The 8,317-nt window shown below is 48.6% G+C and overlaps 1 pseudogene; it reads right to left on the reverse strand.

Moving 5' to 3' along the window:
* Positions 1–206: 206 nt before the first annotated feature.
* LOC112079226 (E3 ubiquitin-protein ligase arih1-like) overlaps positions 207–8,317 on the reverse strand; it is a 16,202-nt pseudogene continuing 8,091 nt past the window's right edge.

An 8,317-nucleotide genomic window follows, 5' to 3' on the forward strand; every position in this document is an offset into this window, starting at 1 on the left:
AAAAAAAAAAAAAAAGAATAAATATTTTTCAAAAACACAACAAAAAGAGAAATAAAAGAAAACGTCCACACTTGCTGTTCCATGCATATGCGTTATTTACAAAATGAAAAACATGTTTCCTTTTTCTGCACACCCGATGGTTTCTCCTGCCAACCCACATGGTTTAGCACCTTACAATCAGCAAATCAACATTCAAAAACCCTACATGTGATCTAACCACATTTAATGAACATGGCTTGAACAGTTGGACTGTGTTGAACACAAACCCATGTCCCACACAAGGGTACTTAAAAATTAAACAAATAAAATACATCTCACTGGAAAACTGAACAGAGTGGGGGGGTGGTGATGTTACAATAGTGACCAATTGAGAGAAGCAGGGAGTTCTTTTTTGTCCTCACAATCCAATCTGCTACAAACAATACTGTTGTACGATTAATGTTTGAAATATTCTACCATTTTTTTTTTGTTGTTGATATAATTTATTTAAACTTTTCCATTAAACAAAACCCAAGAGAAAAAAATACGCAATATTGGGAAGATCAGCAACAATAGGTGAAAACCAGTGCTGCCCCGTGGCATTGCATCAGCGCTCTAGTCTGTCGAGGTTTTTTTATTAGTAAAGAGTCTATCCTTAATCTTCTATGTATTCCCAGAGGTCCTTCTCATAGCCCTCATGCACATGCTGCAGCAGCACCCGCCGCCGACTCTCACAGTATCTGGAGGACAGGAAACAGGAAACAGTGAGGAGGAGGAGAGGAAGGCTCATTTTAAAATCAGTCTGGTCTCATTCTGACATAACGCTGTAGCGTAGCCAACTAATCCATATTCGGCTTGACAACAGAGACAAATAGAATGGAACAAGAGACCATTTCTGATTAAATTAATCGCTGATCAATGACATTAGCCTCATAGTAGGCATAGTTGCCATTCAAATGCCATAGTACAAAAAGACAAATCTGGTATAATTTCATAGATACACTGATCCATTAAATCATCTATCCTGTTGCAGACTAACCTGTACTTCCTGTCATAATAAAGACATCTATATYATGTATTGAACTCACCTGTACTTGTCCTGTACTTTCTGTTTGATGTCCTGCAGAGAGTCCTGGGAGATGTCCCGCTCCAGATATCCAGACAGAACCTCCGTAGCATTCTCCAAGTCAGCCTGATTGTTCTAAAAGAGGACGGCTTGGGTTCAGTCACAGCATATACACTGAATGTACAAAACATTAAGAACACCTGCTCTTTCTATGACAGACTGACCAGGTGAAAGATATGATCCCTTATTGATGTCACTTGTTAAATCCACTTCAAATCAGTAGATGAAGAGGAGGAGACAGGTTAAAGAAGGATTTTTAAGACTTGAGACATGGATTGTGTGAGTGCAATTGAGTGTGAATGAGAAAGACTAAATATTTAAGTGCCTTTAAACAGTGTATAGTAGTAGGTGCCATGCGCACCGGTTTGAGTGTGTCAAGAACTGCAACGCTGCTGGGTTTCGTACACTCAGTGTATAGTATAGGGCCACTACTTGTCCTGATAGAACTACACAAACAGGAACTTCCCCTCATGACAACAACTGTGGAAATRMAGGGTWCCTTTAGAGAGGAGACCTTGACTTGTAGAAATACATCATGGCTGTACTGTATACAACTGTACCAACAGTTACTGGAGCAACTGAAACACTACAAGCTAAATAGAATACTCTCACTCCATCCTCTCCACTCTTTCCTTCTCTCTCTTTCCCCCTCCCTTCTCTGTTTGGGTCAGGACTATAGCTGTAAAGTTACCTCAAAGATGATAGACTGGTTGTTCTTCTTGAGGTAGAAGGCGAAGACGTAGTGTGAACATGAGTGTGGAGCGACACTGACACAAGCACGTCCACGGCCTTCTTCAGGAACTGCACCTCGATCCAGGACATGTTGTGATGCTGCATCTCCTCCATCTTGGCCTTGACCCCCGGCGTACAGCTTGTGCTCGAAGCGCAGCGACTGCATGTGGTTCATGTAACGGTTTGCAGTAGAACAGGTACCTCTGCAGGGCTGCCCTGGACCGCTGGAGGAGGAGGAGGAGGAGGAGGAGGAGAACGCCTGGCTCTTAAAAATCAGAACAACAATCAAGCCTGGGAGAAATATGTTTACCTTTATATATGCTCATCATCACTAGTATAACCACTACTAGCATAACAACCGCCACCGCCACTACTAGCATAACAACCGCCACCACTAGCATAACAACCGCCACCACCACTACTAGCATAACAACCACCACTACTAACATAACAACCGCAACCACCACTACTAGCATAACAACCCCCACCAATAGCATAACAACCACCACCACTACTAGCATAACAACCACCACCACTACTACTAGCATAACAACCGCCACCACTAGCATAACAACCGCCACCACCACCACTAGCCATAACACGCCACCACCACCACTAGCATAACAACCGCCACCACCACCACTAGCATAACAAACCGCCACCACCACCACTAGCATAACAACCGCCACCACCACTACTAGCATAACAACCGCCACCACCACCACTAGCATAACAACCGCCACCACTAGCATAACAACCGCCACCACCACTACAAGCATAACAACCGCCACCACTAGCATAAACAACCGCCACCACCACCACTAGCATAACAACCGCCACCACCAGCATAACAACCGCCACCACCACTAGAACAAACCGCCACCACCGCTAACAACCGCACCACCAGCACCCCCCACAACGCCACCACAAGCATAACAACCGCCACCACTAGCATAACAACCGCCACCACTAGCATAACAACCGCCACACCCACCACTACTAGCATAACAACCGCCACCACCACCACTAGCATAACCGCCACCACCACCACTAACATAACAACCGCCACCACCACCACTAGCATAACAACCGCCACCACCACCACTAGCATAACAACCGCCACCACCACTACTAGCATAACAACCGCCACCACCACCACCAGCATAACAACCGCCACCACCACCACCAGCATAACAACCCCACACCAGCATAACAACCGCCACCACCAGCATAAACAACCGCCACCACCAGCATAACACCGCCCACTAGCAAACAACCGCCACCACTAGCATAACAACCGCCACCACTAGCATAACAAACCGCCACCACTAGCATAACAACCGCACCAACCACCACCAGCAACAACGCCACCACCACCCAGCATAACAACCGCCACCACCAGCATAACAACCGCCACCACTAGCATAACAACCGCCACCACTACCACCAGCATAACAACCGCCACCACCACCACCAGCATAACCGCCACCACCAGCATAAACAACGCCACACCACCACCAGCATAACAACCGCCACCACCAGCATAACAACCGCCACCACTAGCATAACAACCGCCACCACTACCACCAGCATAACAACCGCCACCACCACCACCAGCATAACAACCGCCACCACCAGCATAACCGCCACCACCAGCATAACAACGCCACCACTACCCACCAGCATAACAACCGCCACCACCACCACCATCATAACAACCGCCACCACCACCACCATCATAACAACCGCCACCACCACCACCATCATAACAACCGCCACCACCAGCCATAACAACCGCCACCACTAGCATAACAAACCGCCACCACCACTACTAGCATAACAACCGCCACCACCACCACCAGCATAACAACCGCCACCACCACCACCAGCATAACAACCGCCACCCACTAGCAAAACAACCGCCACCACTAGCATAACCGCCACCACCAGCATAACAACCGCCACCACCAGCATAACAACCACCACCACCACACTAGCATAACAACCGCCACCACCAGCATAACAACCGCCACCACCCCTACTAGCATAACAACCGCACCCACCACTACTAGCATAACAACCGCCACCACCACCACCCAGCATAACAACCGCACCCACCACCACAGCATAACAACCGCCACCACCACCACCAGCATAACAACCGCCACCACCAGCATAACAAACCGCCACCACAGCATAACAAACCGCCACCCACTAGCATAACAACCGCCACCACCAGCATAACAAACCGCCCACCACCAGCATAACAACCGCCACCACCAGCATAACAACCGCCACCACCACCACTAGCATAACAACCGCCACCACCAGCATAACAACCGCCACCACTAGCATAACAACCGCCACCACTAGGCATAAACACCCCACTACTAGCATAACCGCCGCCACCACTACTAGCATAACAACCGCCACCACTAGCAGCATAACAGCCGCCCACACTACTAGCATAACAACCGCCACCACTTACTAGCATAACAACCGCCACCACTACTAGCATAACAACCGCCACCACTACTAGCATAACAACCGCCACCACTACTAGCATAACAACCGCCACACTACTAGCATACAACCGCCACACTACTAGCATAAACACGCCACCACTACTAGCATAACAACCGCACACACTACTAGCATAACAACCGCCACCACTACTAGCATAACAACCGCCACCACTACTACCATAACAGCCGCCACCACTACTAGCATAACAGCCGCCAAACACCACTACTAGCATAACAGCCGCCACCACTACTAGCATAACAGCCGCCACCCCACTAGCATAACAGCCGCCACCACTACTAGCATAACAGCCGCCACCACTACTAGCATAACAGCGCCACCACTACTAGCATAACCGCCGCCACCACTACTAGCATAACCGCCGCCACCACTACTAGCATAACCGCCACCACTACTACTAGCATAACCGCCAAAACACCCACTACTACATAACCGCCAACACACTACTACATCCGCCACCACTAACTACTAGCATAACCGCCACCACTACTAACTAGCATAACCGCCACCACTACTACTAGCATAACCGCCACTACTAGCATATCCACCACCCATCACCACTAGCATAACCGCCACCACTACTAGGATAACGTCACTAGCATAACGTCAAAGCATAACCACCTCTACCACTACTAGCATAACCGCCACCACACCACTAGCATAACCGCCACCACCACCACCACTGCATAACCGCACCACCACCACTACTAGGTAACCGCCACCACCAACCACTACTAGCGTAACGCCACCACCACCACTACTTTCGTAACCGCCACCACCACCACTCCTAGCATTAACCGCCACCACCACTACTAGCATAACCGCCACCACCACTACTAGCATAACCGCCACCACTACTACTACTACTCTAGCGTAACCGCCACCACTACTACTACTACTAGCGTAACCGCCACCGACCACTACTAACCGCCACCACCACATACTAACCGCCACCACCACTACTAACCGCCCCACCACCACTACTAACATAACCACCACCACTACTACTACCAGCGTAACCGCCACCACCACCACTACTAACATAACCGCCACCACTACTAGCATAGCCGCCCACCACCACTACTACTAGCGTAACCGCCACACCACTACTAACCGCCACCACCACTACTAACCACCACCACCACTACTAGCGTAACCGCCACACCACTACTAACCGCCACCACCACACTAAACCGCCACCACCACCACTACTAGCGTAACCGCCACCACACTACTAGCGTAACCGCCACCACCAACTACTAGCGTAACCGCCACCACCACTACTAGCGTAACCGCCCACCACTACTAGCGTAACCGCCCCACCACTACTAGCGTAACCGCCACACTACTAGCGTAACCGCCACCACACTAGCATAACCGCCACCACTACTAGCATAACGCCCACTACTAGCAAACCGCCACCACCACACACTACTAGCGTAACCGCCACCACCACACAACGCACCACCACTACTACTAGCATAACCGCCACCACCACTACTAGCGTAAACCGCCGCCACCACTACTAGCTTAACCGCCGCCACCACTACTAGCATAACCGCCACCACTACTACTAGCACCACCACTACTAGCATAACCGCCACCACTACTAGCATAACCGCCACCACTACTAGCATAACGTCACTAGCATAACGCCACCATTACTAGCATAACGTCACTAGCATAACCGCCACCACTACTACTAGCATAACCACCACGCTAATACACAATAACTACAATACTCAATAACTAGTACACCCACCGCTAATACACAAACTAGCACAACCACCGCTAATACACAATAACTAGCACAACCACCGCTAATACACAATAACTAGTACACAAAACTAGTACAACCACCGCTAAACACAATAACTAATACACAATAACTAGTACACCCACCACTAATACACAATAACTAACACACAATAACTAGTACACCCACCGCTAATACACAATAACTAGTACAACCACCGCTAAGACACAATAACTAGTACAACCACCGCTAAGACACAATAACTAGCAAACCACCGCTAAACACAACAACTAGCACAACCACCGCTAAGACACAATAACTAGCACAACCACCGCTAATAACACAATAACTAGCACAACCACCGCTAATACACAATAACTAGCACAACCACCACTAATTCACAATAAACTAGCAAAACCACGCGAATTCACAATAACTAATACACAATAACTAATACACCCACCGCTAATACACAAGAACTAGTACACAATAACTAATACAACCACTAGCATAACCGCCACCACCACACTACTAGCGTAACCGCCACCACCACCACTACTAGCGTAACCGCCACCACCACCACTACTTTCGTAAACCGCCACCACCACCACTCCTAGCATAACCGCCACACCACTACCTAGCATAACGCCACCACCACTACTAGCATAACCGCCACCACTACTAACTACTACTACTAGCGTACCGCCACCACTACTACTACTACTAGCGTAACCGCCACCACACACTACTAACCGCCACCACCACTACGTAACCGCCACCACCACTACTAACCGCCACCACCACCACTACTAACATAACCACCACACACTACTACTACTAGCGTAACCGCCACCACCACCACTACTAACATAACCGCCACCACTACTAGCATAGCCGCCACCACCACTACTACTAGCGTAACCGCACCACCACTACAACCGCCACCACCACTACTAACCACCACCACCACTACTAGCGTAACCGCCACCACCATACTAACCGCCACCACCACCACTAACCGCCACCACCACACTACTAGCGTAACCGCCACCACCACTACTAGCGTACCGCCACCACACTACTAGCGAACGCCACCACACTACTAGCGTAACCGCCACCACCACTACTAGCGTAACCGCCACCACCACTACTAGCGTAACCGCCACCACTACTAGCGTAAACCGCCACCACTACTAGCATACCGCCACCACTACTAGCATAACCGCCACCACTACTAGCATAACCGCCACCACCACTACTACTACTAGCGTAACCGCCACCACCACCTACTAACCGCCCACCACCACTACTACTAGCATAACCGCCACACCACTACTTAGCGTACCGCCGCCACCACTACTAGCTTAACGCCGCCACCACTACTAGCATAACCGCCACCACTACTACTAGCACCACCACTACTAGCATAACCCCACCACTACTAGCATAACCGCCACCACTACTAGCATAACGTCACTAGCATAACCGCCACCATTACTAGCATAACGTCACTAGCATAACCGCCACCACTACTACTAGCATAACCACCACCGCTAATACACAATAACTAATACTCAATAACTAGTAACCACCGCTAATACACAACTAGCACAACCACCGCTAATACACAATAAACTAGCACAACCACCGCTAATACACAATAACTAGTACACAATAACTAGTACAACCACCGCTAAAACACAATAACTAATACACAATACTAGTACACCCACCACTAATACACAATAACTAACACACAATAACTAGTACACCCACCGCTAATACACAATAACTAGTTACAACCACGCTAAGACACAATAACTAGTACAACCACCGCTAAGACACAATAACTAGCACAACCACCGCTAATACACAACAACTAGCACAACCACCGCTAGACACAATAACTAGCACAACCACCGCTAATACACAAAAACTAGCACAACCACCGCTAATACACAATAACTAGCACAACCACCACTAATTCACAATAACTAGCAAAACCACCGTAATTCACAATAACTAATACCACAATAACTAATACACCCACCGCTAATACACAAGAACTAGTACCCAATAACTAATACAACCACCGCTAATACACAATAACTAGCACAACCACCGCTAATTCACAATAACTAATACACAATAACTAATACACCACCGCTAATAACAAGAAC

Source organism: Salvelinus sp. IW2-2015, unplaced genomic scaffold (genome assembly GCF_002910315.2).
Source record: "Salvelinus sp. IW2-2015 unplaced genomic scaffold, ASM291031v2 Un_scaffold7285, whole genome shotgun sequence".
Taxonomy (NCBI): Eukaryota; Metazoa; Chordata; class Actinopteri; order Salmoniformes; family Salmonidae; genus Salvelinus; species Salvelinus sp. IW2-2015.